The 17,633-nt window shown below is 36.3% G+C and overlaps 1 pseudogene; it reads right to left on the bottom strand.

Moving 5' to 3' along the window:
• Positions 1-1,140: 1,140 nt before the first annotated feature.
• LOC149089439 (DNA topoisomerase 1-like) lies at positions 1,141-7,030 on the bottom strand (annotated as a pseudogene).
• Positions 7,031-17,633: the final 10,603 nt, after the last annotated feature.

Raw genomic sequence — 17,633 nt, 5'->3', positions numbered from 1 at the left:
TTAGTCGGTCAGTCACTTGCTCTCTATGTCGCTGATTTACCCCCTCGGTCACTCGCTTATTCACTATGTCGCTCACTTACTTCCTTGGCTACTCACTTACTGTGCCACCTTTGTTTAATTCACTCACTACGTCATTCATTCTACCATCAACTCAGAAGGTTGCTCAGTCTGTTACACACTCAATCACCTGGTCGCTCACTCTGTCATTCACTCACTCTCTAATATACCGCTCAGTCTCAATAGCTTACTCACTGACTAGGTCGCTCACTCTGCCACACACACTCTCAATCATCAGGTCACGCACTTACTCACTAGGTCACTTCTTTTGTCACTCGCTTACTCACTATATTACTCAGTCTACCGCTGGGTCACTCACCAGTTAGTCCATTCACACACTAGGTCACTTACTCTATCTCTAGGTCGCTCATCTGTCACTCGATCACTCACTAGTTTGCTCCACTCACCAACACTAACCACCCTGCCACTCACTCACTATAACTATTTTATCATTTACTGACTCACTCACTTCGTCATTCCTCGCTCACTTATTGGCTCACTGACTCGTGTCGAACTGTAGTCGGCGAATTTTCCGTCGATGAATTGTTGATCGACGAACTTTCCTAGAGGTGAATTGCATGGTGATGAATTGTTGCCGGTGAATTTTCCGGTGGTGAGTTTTCCGTAAACCATTTTAATGCATTCCTGCATATCACTGAACGATCGTTGCAGTTTCTATATAAAAAAAAGTAATAAAGCTTCTATGTAAGCAAGATTTGTTTGATATTTATTTCAGAAGTGAGAATATTGATGGTTTTCACATTGCATCTAAGATATATAGATCTATGTATATAACATTATTAATTGCTGAACATTCCATGTTATTCTATAATATCCTGTTCTCTACAAAAGCATTCCGCTTAAACAAGAACAATCCATAAATAGAAGAAGACCTTGTTATGAACTTCAATTTTATTGAAGAAATATACTCGGTTATTCACTGTTTAGAAAAACCCACCAAAAAAAATTCGAATAATGAATGTTTATAAACAGCACAAAATGGAAAACGCAATAAGCTGATGAACGTTATTCTGGTTTGCGGCTATCAGCCCCAGTAATGTCTCAAAGGCTGACAGCCTTGTATCAAAACCTGAAGTCACGTCCTGCCATTTCCACAGACCATCTGAACTTGTCACGCTGTGCCTTGGTGTAGATTTTTTCGATGGGACACATCCCATTTCTTGCACCATGCAACAGATATCCTTGGATCGAGATAGTTCAGTTTGGATGTTCCTAGTGCAGTCTGCTTGTTTTCCTCTTTATCAGTTGCTTCCAATTCCAATATCTTCAGCTGTTCTCCCAGTTTTTGCAGCTTCTCCTTTTGCTTTTCAATAGTTATCTTGTCTTTTGCAGATCCAGAATTTTCTGCATCAGCATCTGCTTGTTTGACCTCCTTTTTTACGTCTTCTATTTGCTGTGATTTGCCATTTATCTTGTTTTTAAGGGTTTCCATGCTTTTTGGAAATGTTTTTGGGGTGGAACGCCGATGGTTACACAAGTCTGCAACTGTCCTATTTGCTCTGTTGTAAACAAGAATCTTCTCTGGTACAGACATATCCTTTTGTGTAATGACATCCAACTGTTCTTCTAGCGTTGTAGGTACGGAAGACCTTAGCCGTGAGGCCTTCCATCAATTCATTCAGGTATTTGTTGAGGATGGCTGTGTTCAGTTTGTCGAAGATATCATCACCAGGCTGCTTGCCTTCCTTAAATCTATTCAGATTCTTGAAGGCTCGTTTATCCGCAGGCACAGAATTCTGTTACCTTATGTAGTCTTTACCCGGAAGGTCGAAATCAACAACGTACTTTTTGTCACCCTTTGCTTCATGTAAAGTTATGTGCTCTACCCGGAGTGACCAGCAACCAACTGTATCTGCAGTGTCTCTCTCTTCATCTTTTTCATTTTCTGCTCTTAGAGCAAGCTTATCAATGAGGTACAATGCCACAGCTCTTTGTCTAACTTTTGTGTGTTTTGATTTGAAATCTGAAAAATATGTTTGTCTTATCTGACGAACGTAGTTCTTTAGTTTCCGAGCTGTTTCGTACTTCTGCCAATCTTTCTCACCCTTAAGCTTTGAGCTTGGGTTGAGCATAATGTACTTCGTGGAATTGAGTATGCTTTCATTCCAACTGGTCAGCCACTTGCAGAACTTCCTCCCACTTATGACCAGCAGGAGGGTCTGGCACGTTAGCCTCTTTCCCAATGTTAATTGTAACGTCTTCAGGTTGAACTCTTCTCTTCAGCATTCCCATTTTCGGATGCTCTCCACGTTCACGGAACAAACCGGGGGGGGGGGGGGGGTTCAATTTTGAAGTTGCCTATCTTTTGGTTGTGGACGTCAATTATGCAGTAGCCGTGTTTCTCTGTGAGCTTTTAATTTTGCTTCTTAATTTCAGCTTTTTCTTCTTTTGTCATGTTTTTCTTCTCTTCTGACTTCAAATACAAATACAAATACAAATACATCCTTCCAATACATCCTTCAAATACATACTTCCTTTTGTAATAATCGTAGAAAGCAATAAAGTTGCACTTTTTCAAATTTTGATGGTTTCTCTTTCTTCTGCAGGTGGTGTAATCATCAATTAACATCCTGCCGTAGAAACCAGCGACTTCTTCAGTTTCTTCACTCGACTCCATTTGTTTACCATCGTAGAAAAATTTAACCGGCACCCTTTCATATGCAGGTGCGAATACAGGTCCGTAATGTTGCAGAGTGTTCCATTTAAGTCTATCTTCCCATTTCTTTTCTTGCCACCATTTCCATACATGTTCTTCTTTTGGTGGGCTTGCGGTGCCAGGTTTTCTCTTCATTTCTTTCTTCTTTTTGGACAACCTTTACTCTGTCTTTACTCTTCAAAGTATCTTCCTTTTTTCTCCCGAGAACGCTGAGCGTTTCTCCATATTCTGAGCAGTCGCACTATCAGGTCTCCTACGAGAAGTTCGATAAAAAAATAATATTTATATAGGTTCATTTATACATTTTATTCATTTATACACAAGTGCAACATCGATATAACGATATTCTGCTGACCAGGGGAAAAATATCGTTGTAGAAAGGTTATCGATATATCGAGAAGCAACATTATCATAAAATGTCATCAAATTTATGTTGTTGTGGACTCTTAGCCTATTTTCGATAATCCCACCCCCCCCCCCTTCCTGTCAGAAAAACTCTGACCACCTTTCTTATCAACAAAATTTCCATCCCTGTTCCCCCACTTCCAAACGCATATTGGGATCAGAGGCATACGGTGGGCATAGGCGTTCTTGTGCCCCCCCCCCCCCACGGTAATCAAAAATGTATTTCTTGACGCTAAAATATTTAAAAAAAATAAAATTTTGAAACGAAATACCTTTATACATATTATTTTAATCAACTTCTGTTAATTTGAATGGTGTGTGAAGGCTAAAATCTCAAAATTCATTTTTAAGAAATTCATTGCGACCCACCCTCCAAGCAACCATATATGCTAAACCCATGACCCACAGACCAAATGTGGCCTTAGGGATTATGTAATCAATCCTAATTTTGTAAAAATGAACTGTGACACATTTTTACAGATTTCTTAAGTGACATGTGGCACAAGCTCAGAGCATTTAAGCGGTTCGTTTCAAATCACTCAAGTAGGCCCGTGGTACATTTACAGAGCTGACTCAAGTGCTCCGCGACACAGTTCAAGAGCACTTGAGTGACACGCTGCACAATTCCAGAGCACTTAAGCTGCCCGGGCACATTTATGGAGCACTCAAGCAGACCGCGACACATTTCCAGATCACTTGATGGATCCACGGAACATTAAGATGACTAAAGTGGATCTATAGAGGAATTATGAATAGGGAAAATGTGAGTTTAGGTGCCCACAAAGTGGGAAAGGATTTCCGCGTTTTTCGCACACCGAGTGGGATGTCATTAATGATATTTCAAATCTTTATAATTTTTTTTTTCATGATGGGTGGTTCTCATGACGTAAGCATCATTTAAACACCCTCCTTGTCATCCAAAGTCTGAACACCCTGAACCCCCCCCCCTTTCCTATCGATGCTGACGTAATACTCGAATGATCCTTTACCACCTTGAAATTGTTTACTTACTGCGTGTCACTTTTGTGTCCACACAGAAAGTAGCACAGTACCAAGTGATACTCCTTAACTCTTTTGGTGATCCTGTGGTGCAAAATACCGGTGTAGTAAGACGCATTCAGAAGAACGAACACAAGGGACGAAACCAAAATCCAATTTAAAACGATTTGTAACAAATTATTTGAAAAAAATCGGTGTGTGCGTGAGTGGCGGTTATAAAAATCTCGAAAATACATCGTTATAGAGGGATTTATCGTTTTTTCATCGTTATTGTAGCGAGATTCCACTGTAATGGAAGGCCCGCTTACAAGCGTTAAGTGAGAGATTAGGTAGTTAACTAAATTTTAAGTTATCAAGCACTTTCAAAATACACTCATGTCCATAAATTAAGGATAATTCAGAATAACACGGAAATCGAAATCTAAAGTAAAAATTTCACTTGTAGAATTAGCACACACATCTGCAAGAATGATATGAAAATTTCAGGAAGCCACCAGATGATACCGATAGTACGTCACAATCACGAGAGTGCAAGAGGGGGGTATATAAGGAATGGTGGCAAAGAAGTGAAATTGTTCACAAGAATTCTGTAAGGCGCTCAGTGCCATAAGCGAATAGTTATGACACAGAGGACGCATGTGGATGATTTTTTACGTGGTAGAATTATCGGCCGCCTGGAATGTGGGCGTATTCAGATGGAAGTATCCGAGGAACTTGGAATTGCCCAAAGTGTCATCTCTAGGCTTTGGCAACGATTCCAAGATAACGGAAATGTCAGTAGACGTTACATTACAGGTCACCCCCGAGTTACAACGCCGAATGAAGACCGGTATTTGGCAGTAACTGCCAAAAGAAGCAGACGGAGCACAGCATCCGACCTGTCTCGTCAGCTATCTGCAGCCACGGGTACCACAGTTTCAAGGCAAACCGTGTACAGACGTTTGGGAGATATTGGTCTATATACTCGCTGGCCTGTCAGATGTGTTCCTCTCACGGCAACTCACTGTCGGCAGCGATTAGCCTCGAGTAGAGAACATGCAATGTGGACATCGTCACAGTGGGCTTGTGTGATGTTTTCCGCGAGTCCAGGTTTAGCTTGCAGTCTGATTCACGTCGGACTTTCATATGGAGAACGCCAGGTACCCGTTACCACCAAGACATCATTGAACGACACCGTTACGGTGGTGCAGCATTGCTCGTTTGGGGTGGAATTATACTGGGTTCCAGAACAAATCTGCATGTTCAAACCGGAACCATGAAAGCCTAAATTTATCGGGACATCATTCTGGAACAACATGTACGTTTGTTTAGGGGTGCCATGGGCGCAGAATTTGTGTTTATGGATGACAACGCCCGTCCTCATCAAGCAAGCATCGTAAACGAATGCCTTGAATCTAGGATATAACCCGTATGGAATGGCCAGCATTCTCACCTGACTCGAATCCGATAGAGCATGTGTGGGACATGCTTGGCCGACGAGTTCCAGCCCGTCAACCACCTCCTACATGTGTACCGGAACTTCGGAGAGCATTGCTTGCTGAGTGTAGTGATCTTCCCCAAGATCAGATCGGTAATTTGATACTCAGCATGACTAGGCGTTGTACGGACTGCATTTCATCGCATGGGAGACATACAATGTATTAACCATCATACCAACCACGTAATAGTAAGTTTTTGTAAAGGAGATATTTTTTACAATTGCTCCAGGGAGCAAAAATCGTAGTTTTTATGAATGGTATCATACATACACCATCGTTTTTGTTCTTTAAATGGGCTTTATGAATAAGTAACGTTTGTTTTGTTTCTAAACCTTTATTTGCCGGAGCCATTATCCTTAATTTATGGACATGAGTGTATATGCAGAAGATACACGGTTTTAGTTGGTAAGTGATTAAGTTATTTAGTGGCCACGCAGCCACTAAATTACAGATCGGACGAAGTAGTCCGATCTATTTTTTCGATGAAGTAGGCATGATAGGCACATCCGACTTTAACCCAGGCCTGTCGAAGGATGACTTACTGCCTGCTACCGCGAGGGGGTGGGTTGAAGCGGAAGAAGGCGCACTCCGGAGCCTCAGAAACCTGCATGGGCAACGTCCCTTCATGCATCTGATTCCCTAGACCATTCCATCAGGGTAACCAAGTGGGTATCCCTCTGCTCACCTTTCGGCAGGACCACGGTTTCCCAGGACTGTTTAGTGAATTGAAAATCGGTACATACAAAAATGGGAACCAGCTACGGGAGCTGTGGAAACAGCACATCGCAGGCCCTACGCAAATTCCAGACTATATGAATATATTTACAACAAATATAAGTGTTGACTGTGGGGAGGATTTTGTTGTTGAGTATAATTCCTCTTGGTGGGCCCATCCAGACACTAAGAGTCTTCCTCCGGAAATGGGGAGCGGTGATTCCTCTTGGTGGGCATCAGCCTGACACCAAGGGAACTTTGTGTCAGGCTGAACTCTACTGCAGGTTTGAGGAGCGATGGTTCCTCCTGGTGGGCCCATCCAGACACCAGAGGGGCCTCCTCCGGAACAGGGGAACGGTTTTTTCTTTCTGATGTGCCCGATCTGACACCAGTGGTCACCAGAAAAGTAGGAAACGATGATTGTTCCCCCAGCGGTGCAAAATCACCATTCGGAGTCAAATCATCGAGTCACGACTTCCAAGAACTCCCTCCATAACGACAGAGGTCACAATTACGTCTGTTCCGGTTATCAAACTACACAAGGAACTCCATTCCAATTCAGCCCTGGAAGGTTTCCGTAATCAGGGTACACGCCAAGAGAGATGGGGAATTCTCCGTAACAAGTTTGGCGACTTTTCATACTACCCATAATTACCCCAAGAATTATAGCTATGACAACCCTAATGGAACACAGAGCCATGACTGTATTAATGGTTTCTTATAAAACCACATACGAAAACAAATGGTAGCTGTTAGATATCATTATCTTCACTTAATTTATATGACAAATAATTAATTATTGCAGTGATTTATTTAAATTGAAGGCATTTTTAAGCGATTTAACCTGCCTATGAGTTTCTCCTCCGAGGAGCCATGTTTGTTGACATCTGGAATTTCGGACGCCCTTGACTATTTACGCGGCTCTAACGAACCAAATACGTACTTGAATCATGTATAAATAAATAAATAAATAAATATATATATATATATATTTTTTTTTTCATTTGTCCCACGTTTCTGATTCACATGGGTTAGTATGGCCGGGACCGGGAGGAGCGAATGTTAACACCTATACCTAGTAGGGGGGTTCAGGACGACCGAGGAGACATTACTCCCCGTGGTGACCCGAAGGGGAGCTGATGGCTGCTGGCCGGTTCAGGTGTGTTATTGATTTATTTATTATTCCTTATAATAATTGTGGTGACCCAATCCATATTCCAAGGAATTTCCAACTGAAAGGTTACCGCCGGATTATGAGATCACTGGGCAAACTAAAGACCGGACGATGTTAGGCTGCCGATTTCAACTTGACTAAGGGGGTCGAGCGTCGACTGTGTATTGGATGTGATTCCTCTCCCCAAGGAGTCATGATGAGCGACCCAGTAGTAGACTGGGTCGCTCATCATGACACACACTCACTAGATCACTCTGTCTATCATTGGGCCACTTGCTATGTGACAATCGCTCACTCACTCTAGTTTGCTCATTCACCAAAAATAACCACTCTTTCACTCAATATTTACTGTATAATTTACTGACAGAGTCGGTCATTCGTCGTTCACTTACTGGCTCCCTGACTCGTGTTGGATTCTTGGTCAGTGAATTTTCCCAGCGGTGAGTTGTTGTCGGTGAATTTCCCGTAAATCGTGGGTAAACGACCCACTGACGCGTTCACTTTCATGAGAAATCGTGTTTAAACTTTTTATATTTTCCTATGCTACCACATGTGAGCGTTTTCTTGTTGCCTACATACTACTAGGTAATTTTCATGTATTAATCAAGGGGGGCCCCCGCTAAATATGCTTAAGAATAAGGGGCCCCGCACTTACGTTAATAGAATTGAAAAAAATATACATCCTTATATCAAACATCTGTTGGATGTCTTGTCTGAACTTCAATTGATTTGATTCAGGAATTTTCATCACTCCTGGAATTATTTCCCTCATTAATTCTGAATTTCAATCAAAATCAACCAATTTGTATAATTGTTTTTCTCATTAATTTTGAATTTTCTTATATTCAGGAATTTTTTCTCATTAATTTCGGTTTTTCATCGATTCTAGGATTTACTGTCTCACATCAATTCGGGATTTTCCTGTCATTAGTTCTTGATTTTTGGTTGATGACGTAAGCAACCTTCAAACCCCCCTCCCCCCTTTGTCATCATAAGTCAGCAAATCCGAAACCCCGTCCCTTTCGATGCTGACGTCATACTTGAATGACCCCTTAGTTCTGGATTTTTCTTTCAATAGTTCTGGATTTTTCTTTCATTAGTTAGGATTTTTCTTTCATTAGTTAGGATTTTTCTTTCATTAGTTAGGATTTTTCTTTCATTAGTTAGGATTTTTCTTTCATTAGTTAGGATTTTTCTTTCATTAGGATTTTTCTTTCATTAGGATTTTCATCAATTCTATGATTTTTTCTTTCATTAATACTGATTTTTTCTTTCATTAATACTGATTTTTCATCAAAATTCTGCGATTTTTCTGTCATCAGTTCTTGATTTTTCTTTCATTAGTTTTGGATTTCCATCTTAATTCTAGGATTTTTTTCTCATTAATTCAGGATTTTCATCAATTCTATGATTTCCTCTCTTAATAATTCGGGATTTTTATCAATTCTAGGATTTTTCTTTCATTAATACTGAACTTTAATCAAAATTCTTGGATTTTTCTCTCATTAGTTCTGGATTTTCATCAATTCTATGACTTTCCCCCTCATTGATTCACGATTTTCAGTCCTTGAGGCCAGGCACAACGTGTTTGTATGTATTGTGTGTGTATGTATTTACGCATCGCTTTCATTTTTGTATTATACGGATGTTTGTATTCGTGTACCATATATTTTAATCTGTGTATACCTATGTTTCTATTTGTACATTATTATTATTATTATTATTATTATTATATGTTTGTACTTGTGAAAAATAAATAGAAATTGATTAATTAACTAATGTCAAAGTTGTGATTTTCAGAACCTATCATCCCAAAGGAGCTCACTCACGGTCATTTGAGTTAAATTGCATAAATCTTATTATTATCATTCAGTTATAGTTATCAAAACGACCACTTTAGCAGCAGTGTACTCCGTGAAACATTTTTGGATTTCCACCATAACATATTTCTCACACCGTACACATTTTATCGATCGCTTTCTAACATAAATTCACAAGAAATAAACTATATCCAATCTTTAGTAAAATTCAAATAACTCATTCTTTCTTTCTTATGCACCGCAAGATATAATATTACAGAAAATTACAAAATTTTCTACACAAAAGACCTTCCACAAATACACGAGATACATACGTACATAGATACATTTTAAATTTAAATTACCCACTCGCGTATGAGTAACTGATACTCAATCGGGGCCGCTATGCTCCCATATGTACATAATCGCTGGAAATTATTCCGCGAGTAAGACGAGACTGTTCGAGAGAAATCGTTAAAATATAAAATAACCTAAAAAAAATAAACCAGCACTTGAAACAATTTTCTTGGAAGTATCTTCTTGTTCTCCCTCGTATATATATATTCTGCCTTATATTTGGTACCGCAAAAGATGGAACTCAGATGAAATAAACTGTTGCTATTGAACACTATGGGGGATAGAGAGAAAAAAAACCAGCAATAAAATTTCACCAAAAATATAAAATGGTGATATATATATACATATATATATATATATAGAAAAAGAGAGAGGTGACGTTATGGCGTAACCCGATCTCCCACATTGGAAATAACAAAAAAAATAAAATATGAACAAGAAAAGACGAAACACAAGAGAAACTATCCATAAAACTTCTTGAATTTCTATGTGTTTCTTTTTCGAAAGTTTTATTTTTAAAAGTTATAAGAAGTTCTATTTCTGAATTCCACATTTCTCAGATAAATAACTGTTTTCTAAGGTTTCTTAGGAATCATTTTTATAAAGTTTCGAGGAAAACTAAGTCTAAGATAGAGAGAGGTTCGAAATATATATTGAAAAAAAAAATATATATTTTTCTCTCTCTCATTCTAAAGTATGAGTCTATAAAATAGTAGTAAAAGAAACTGATATGGTTTCTTATTCGCGCGATACAAAGTCGGTCATTAGTATGAATTGAAACTCAGCTGTTTTCTTTATTTCGGAATTTTGAAAACTTCAGTAAGTGTTTCGAATTGGAAATTATTATTATTATTTTTTTCTCCTCGAGTTTCGGTTTCGTTTCCGAATCGATTTTGAATATTTGAATATTAAGACGTTCTCTCACTGCATTTCTCTCTATCTCTCAAGAGCATACCGTTTTTTTTTTCTTGGTTGGGTATTAAACGGAATCTGGAATTGATGATGGTTTTGAGGTGTGGAAGAATTGCTTAAAACCTTAAATTACTGGGAATAGTACAAAAATGCGTATAACTATTTGGGCTATAGAATACATTGCCTTATGAAATTCGAAAAGATAAAGGTGAATAACGTAGGAGAAATCTGTGTCCAAAATACTTCGAAATATTGGAACTACAGGAAGAAAAATTTATGTTAAGCTATGCAGATGGATATTTTCAATTCCAGTTCGAATTTTTTCTTATTTTCCAGTTTTTTCATTAATTCTAGAAAATTATTGCTTTCATATAATTCTATAATGATTTCTTTCATTAATTCTGAAAAAATTATTATTTTATTATATCTAGAATTATTTTTTGTATTAGGTCAAGAATTATATATTTTTATTAATTCTACAATTATTTCCTTCATTAATTCTAGAATGTTTTCAACAATTTCCTGAAAAGGATCGGTGGGCCACGAAATAAAGCTCCGAGGACCAATGGCATATGCTTTGAAGATCCGTGTTATAGAATGTATAATCTTTCAGGACTGATTTCTAAGGTTTCTTAGGAATCATTTTTATAAAGTTTCAAGGAAACTAAGTCTGAGAGAGAGGTTTGAAATATATATTGAAATATATATATTCTCATTCCAAGTATGTTTTCAAGTGAGTCTATGAAGTAGCAGTAAAAGAAACTGATATGGTTTCTTATTCGCGATACAAAGTCAGTCATTAGTATGAATTGAAACTCAGCTGTTTTCTTATCTCGGAATTTTGAAACTTCAGTAAGTGTTTCGAATTGGAAATATTTTTTTCCTCGAGTTTCGGTTTCGTTTCTGGATCGATTTGAATATTTGAATATTAAGACGTTCTCTCACTGCATTTCTCTCTATCTCTCAAGAGTATAACGTTTTTTTTTTTTTTTTTGGTTGGGTATTAAACGGAGTGTGGAATTGATGATGGTTTTGGTGTACGGTTCCGACTGTTTTTGAGGTATGGAGGAATTGCTTAAAGCCTTAAATTACTGGAATGTGTACAAGAATATTTTAATGAATATCAATGTATCTCAGTCTATGGTCAAATTCAAGTATTTCCATCTTCACTTCAGAAAATGGGAGACAGATGGATCGCACAAACATGAAACAAGCGCAGCTAGACGACATAAATAAGTTACAGCCACTCATACAGTTACAACACACATTCCGACATGTACCGATTCGTTAGAAATTCTGTAGAGGAATGTGTACAAGGCGCATGTACGGTAAAGTAGTAGTAGTAGCCTTCTCCGCGACAAGGGCATAGGTAATTCGCAGGTAGACTTTATAAAATGATTCACCCGTTGTAATTTATGCTAGTAATATCCATATGGGTTCAAGTAAAATATATATATTCATACTTAGGTTATGCATTCATACTACGTTCACAAATACATATTCGAGGAGAATGCAGGAAATTGTAATCTTCGATAAGGATATCACTAAATTTCGCGAAAAACTGCAAGTTATTGTTTAAATGCAATTTTCTAATTACTGCTGAAATTTCTAATTACTGCTGAAATTTCTAATTACTGAAGGAAATAAAGGGCTGCTACAAATCGCTGTTATTCACAGATCTCATCATCGACAAAAATTTGTACAGTACCTCACCCAAAAGTATTCAAATGATCTGATTACCAAATTTCATTGAGAAGAAATACGGTAAACTGGGATGTTAAATAATAATCATTAAGAAACGGGACATCGCCAATTATCACCAGAAAAAAAACATTACCAAAACTAGGCACAATCACCGATTGCAATTAAAATTGCGGAAAAAACGTTAAACCTGGCACACACAAATTTCTCAAATTAATACTCATATTCTTCACCATACCTATCATATGGTTTCATGTTATGAAAACGCCGTGTATGCGTGAGTATTACGGCTTTAGAAAGAATTACAAATTCAAATAAGTATCGTGGAAAAAACGGGACAAAAGTGTATACAACGACAGATTCGACGTAGATTATTATTCAATTATAATTGTCACCAAATAATTAATTTCGCTGGACTTTTCAATGTTTGCATATTTTTTCGGTCGTCCCTATTTTTTGATGAAAATGTCACGTTTATTATTTATTATTTTTTAAATAAACCATAATTCGTTATTTATTATTATTCTGAAAGCATGGATAGAAAAGAAAATGTATATCTTTTTTTAACAGATAGTAAATATTAAAATTTATTCTCAAATACCTTCCAATTCAGTAAATATTTAATTATAACGTATTATGTGAACTTAACTTTTATTTAAATTTACTTTTTTTCATTTTTAGTATTTTTTTACTTTTTTTGCATTTTTTTAACGTGTTAAAGTTTTTCTTCTGTATTTATTTAAGTAAATTTTTACTTTTTCAATTTCTACTTTACAATGTTTTTTTTAGCATTTTTACTTGTTTATTTATTTCAGTAATTTTAGTTCTTTATTTGTATTATAGTATTTCTACTTTTCTATTTATTTTAGTAGTTTTTGCTTTTTAGTTACTGTCAAGTTTTTATACATTTGGCTGCTTTTCTTAATTGAATTTTGACATGCTTTATGTGTATTTTTCCATTCCCTGTGTAAGTGCATTCATGGCATCTAGGGTTATAATTAAATAAGTTAAATAATTTTCTCCGTGATTTCATTGCAATATGTTCAAAATTAAATTGAATTTAATCCCATTTTGTCACAGATTACCTTTTTTGAAGACGGTAGACATAATTTTAATAGCTTCAGCATTAATCATTAATTATTGTGGAAGAAATTAGCAATGCTCCATATTTTTTCATATCAAAAATTCGAATATGCTCGGTAGTTGTCTTTATCTATTATGATCATAAGTAAACCATCAAAATATCTTCAAAAAGATCTCCTAAAACATTTTTGGAGTTTTTTGAACCATATTCACACCAGCAGCGCTGTGCTGCTTCAGTCCCATGAAGAACCGTTTTTGAGGTTTGGATGACACAGCGCGGGCTATTTTAATGGAGTTCCTTTTTTCACATATCCACCTGCTCCAAAACCGGTCTTACGCAGCTCAGAATCACGTAGCGCTTGCATTGTGGACCCAGTTTAGTCCTTAAATGCGTAGCTTGGCGTAATCCAAAGGATCCTTTAGACCAGTGTTTCCCCGTCTTTTCTGTACCATCGCCCCCCCCCACTTCTTCAGAAAAAATTGCCCCCATCGCCCTCCAACCCAATCACTCATAGGATCCTATGTTATACTCGTAGCTCCTGCCACCCTCCTGGAACATTCCATGCCCCCCCCCGTCTCCCAGTGGGCGTTAACGCCCACGTTGTGAATCACTTAGACGTCCATTACTGCAGCCAGTTCGAAGGTAAAAAATTCAGAATCGTTTTTGCACATAAAGGTGGGGTCATTGTGTTTCCATTTATTATCTTGAATTTTCTGGTAGATGTTCACATTAACGACAACAACTCCCCATTTGGTGCAGAGCATTCATGTCTGTGATTTCGCTAATTTGTTATGTTTTGTTTGAATTTTTTTTTGCGACCTTGAAGCTTGCAACCCGAATACTTTACTTTGAATCACAAAGAAAGTAGTTATATGTTTGTAATGTGATATTACTTCAATACATTTATTTTATGGGCCAATTTTGAGGCTCTATACGGTCCCTTTAAGATCCTCTATAATCAGTCCAATTCGAGATGAATTTTTCAGTGATTTTTCATCTTCCTTTATGTACCATTAACTGAGAAAAAATTATCTGCTCGTAAAAAAATGAGCACATTTAAGGGTTGAGATTTCTAACAAATTTTTTATTTCGAAAGGAAAAATTTCATTAAATGTTTCTGTAAAACAGACCATGTGGCACACATCGACAAAAATTCAGAAAAAAAATTTCCACCGAAATTTTCAGAATTCGATATCGCTTTAGACTCTATTATGTCAACGAGCAGAGACACAAACTCGGGTAATAAACACTAGATGCATAAAAGAATTCCAGCGTGCGGGACAATATGTCTCGTGTGTGATACGTTCTGTTCCGAAACCCATTATAACTGAATTATTTTTAGTTCCTGAAAAACTAGCATTTCTCGAGGAAAAAAAAAAGACAAAACAGTTGAAAAAAAAAAATAATAAGAATAGGCAGTAAAAACGAAAATGCTATAGGACTCCAGAGAGTAAAATGGCAGATGGTCTCATATGGCCAAAAGAATGGCCTCATACGTCTTCTTTATAGCCTTCACTATGAGAAGAAAATACTGTGGCTCTAGTTATTTCACTTTCTGGCTTGTCAGAACGTTACGAAGCGCCTCGGAAACAAAAGAACAACAAAACAAAAGATGGCCGCTCGTTTTTGTTTACTCTCAATATTGTTCCGTACATATATATATATCTTTTTTCATTTGTTATTTTATTTTCTAGCTCTCTCATATAGCGTTTCTTAAAAGCAGTTTATAAGCCTAAGGTTCTCGGCTGTCTTTTGGAAAAATCCAAAAAACTCTGATTTTTTTATGTCCTAGTTTGTTTTAAAACAAGAAGTGCTTTGGCTAGACATAAGAACAAAAAAGAAGATATTTTATTACACCCTTGACTTTTCAACTGAAGGTTTTAACAAACGGCTCGAGAAGTTTTTATCGTGTTTTCCATTACATGTACTACACAGAAGGCAAAAGTTACTGTTGTTCTCTCTCTCTCACTCTCTTGGCTCCCTTTATATGCATTTAAAAAAAAAAAAAATGTCGGCTTATAAAAATAATAAATAAGTCAAGTAATCTGCAGTACAACCGCAGAATGGAATGTAAAGTGTTGAAAAAAAAAATAGGTGAAGGGAGAGAATATAACGGTAGACATGAAGAGAAAACATATTACTTTTCGTGACACTTCTATACGTTATGTTATATGGTGTGTTTTTTTTTTTCTCTCCTGGTGTGTGTGAATTTTTTGCGAAGAACATGGCTTCATCTTGAAATATATACTATATATAATCCATGAAATTGCGCAGATGTTATGGCAGTGACTTTGTAACAGGCGTTTATTTCCACGGAATAGGTGTATTAAATGTGATACAGTATAGTTACTGAAGCTTATACGTGTTGCAAATGCTTCGTGTTGACCCGCGATGTAGGAGATATTTTTCCGATGTTTTACTTGAAAGGCAAAAATACGGAAATATAAATAACTAAAACGTGGGAAAGGATTTAAAAAAAATGCTTTGGTGGAAAAAAAATCTAAAATTACGTTTTGGCGTTACAGGTTGTACCTAAAAAAAGTTATAATTTCAGAAATAAATTGCTGAAAATTTCCTAAATTTGTATAATTCATTTTTATATAACTTACATCAGAATGGATTAACGATGATAATTAGGGCTAGGAATTTGTGAATTCACAAAACAAGTGCATTGGCTATACATAGGAAAAAGGGTAAGCCAACAAAATAAGATATTTCATTGCATCCTTGACTTTTCAACGAGTTTTGACAAACAGCTCGAGAAGTTTTCATCGTGTTTTCCCACATTACATGTACCACAAAAAGCAAAATTGCTGTTGTTCTCTTGTTCCTCTTGGCTCTCTTTATACGCATTTTTTTTTTAAGGTCGGCTTATAAAAATAATAAATAAGTCAAGTAATCTGCAGTACAACCCCAGAATTTATTGTAAAAGGTTAAAACAAGTAGGTGAAGGGAGATAATAAGAGAAAACATATTATTTTTCGTCACACTTCTATTATATGATATGTTATTATGTTCTTCCTTTTTTCTTGCATGTGTGAATTTTTGCGAAAGAACATAATTCATCTTGAAATATATACTATATATAACGTATGAAATTGCGAGGTGTTATGGTAGTGACTATGTAACAGACTTTCACATCCGCGGAATAGGTGTAATAAATGTGATAACAGTATAGTTAGTGAAGCCTATATGTATTGGAAATGGTTTACGTTGACCCCTCCTCCCCCGTAATATACCAAATAATTTTTTGATGTTTTTTCGAAGGTAGAAATACCGAAATAAATAACTATAACGTAGAAAAACCTGAACAAATTCCGGAAAAAAAATTATAAAAAATTACATCGACATTACACGTACTAAAAATCAGTACATAGTTTCAGAAATAAATTGTTTAAACTTTTTCATTTTGTATAACTCAATTTTTTATAACTTACACACGAGAATGGATTGACGATGATAATAATTAGGGATAGGATTCCTAAGAATTCGCATACTTTGCTATTTTTTACGCGATATAATACTTTTTTTTCCCTCAATTTTCAATCATGTGGAAAAACTATTGAATTGGAAAGTTTCGGTAAAACAACACATACCTTTTTAAAAAGTGTTCATTGCATTAACACTCCTCGTTCTCATATAAATAACTTTGCTAAAATGGAAAAAAAAAGGTAATTGTTGGAATTTTCCCTTGCTTAATAGGGCATTTTTCTAGTTTTTATGGCATATTTTTAGTTTTTTTCAGGCTATAAATGCATTTTTGTGGAACATTTTTTTCAGGTTAAGATCACAGAAATGATAGCCCTAATGTTTATTATTTAACCAAATGCTATTTAAAACCCATTTTTAACAATAATTCCACATTACAATAATAATACAATATTTTTATACAATAATTTAGCATAGGTACTTTCCTTGGGATTGGACAATAACTAATTGCATTTTTAGTTGGGAATTATTAAAATTTCATCTATTAATTAAAATAATAAATTAACAAACCGTTATAATCCGTCGGTCACACCATACATCGTAGTATTCACTCGTGGCAAAACAAAAAGGTTTCCACTGAAGATTTTTACAGTCTATCCATGTAGTTCGATCAAATGGATCACATGATTGCATAAACTAGCACATGCGATGTTCATTTGCATAAGGAAATACCCTCTAGTAATGAATGCTGGAAATAATTTTTTCATCTCGATTTCTTCTCATCGTTTCAGGATTAGCACAATTTCGGATTTTTATGGCGTTTTGATAAATATTCATTCGTTCGATA

This window comes from Pholcus phalangioides, unplaced genomic scaffold (assembly GCF_987345545.1).
Source record: "Pholcus phalangioides strain wild (caught in Gottingen) unplaced genomic scaffold, Ppha-v1.0 ptg000002l_1, whole genome shotgun sequence".
Classification (NCBI taxonomy): Eukaryota; Metazoa; Arthropoda; class Arachnida; order Araneae; family Pholcidae; genus Pholcus; species Pholcus phalangioides.
The sequence above is the reverse complement of the archived record's forward strand: the minus strand, read 5'-3'. Positions and strand labels throughout refer to the sequence as shown.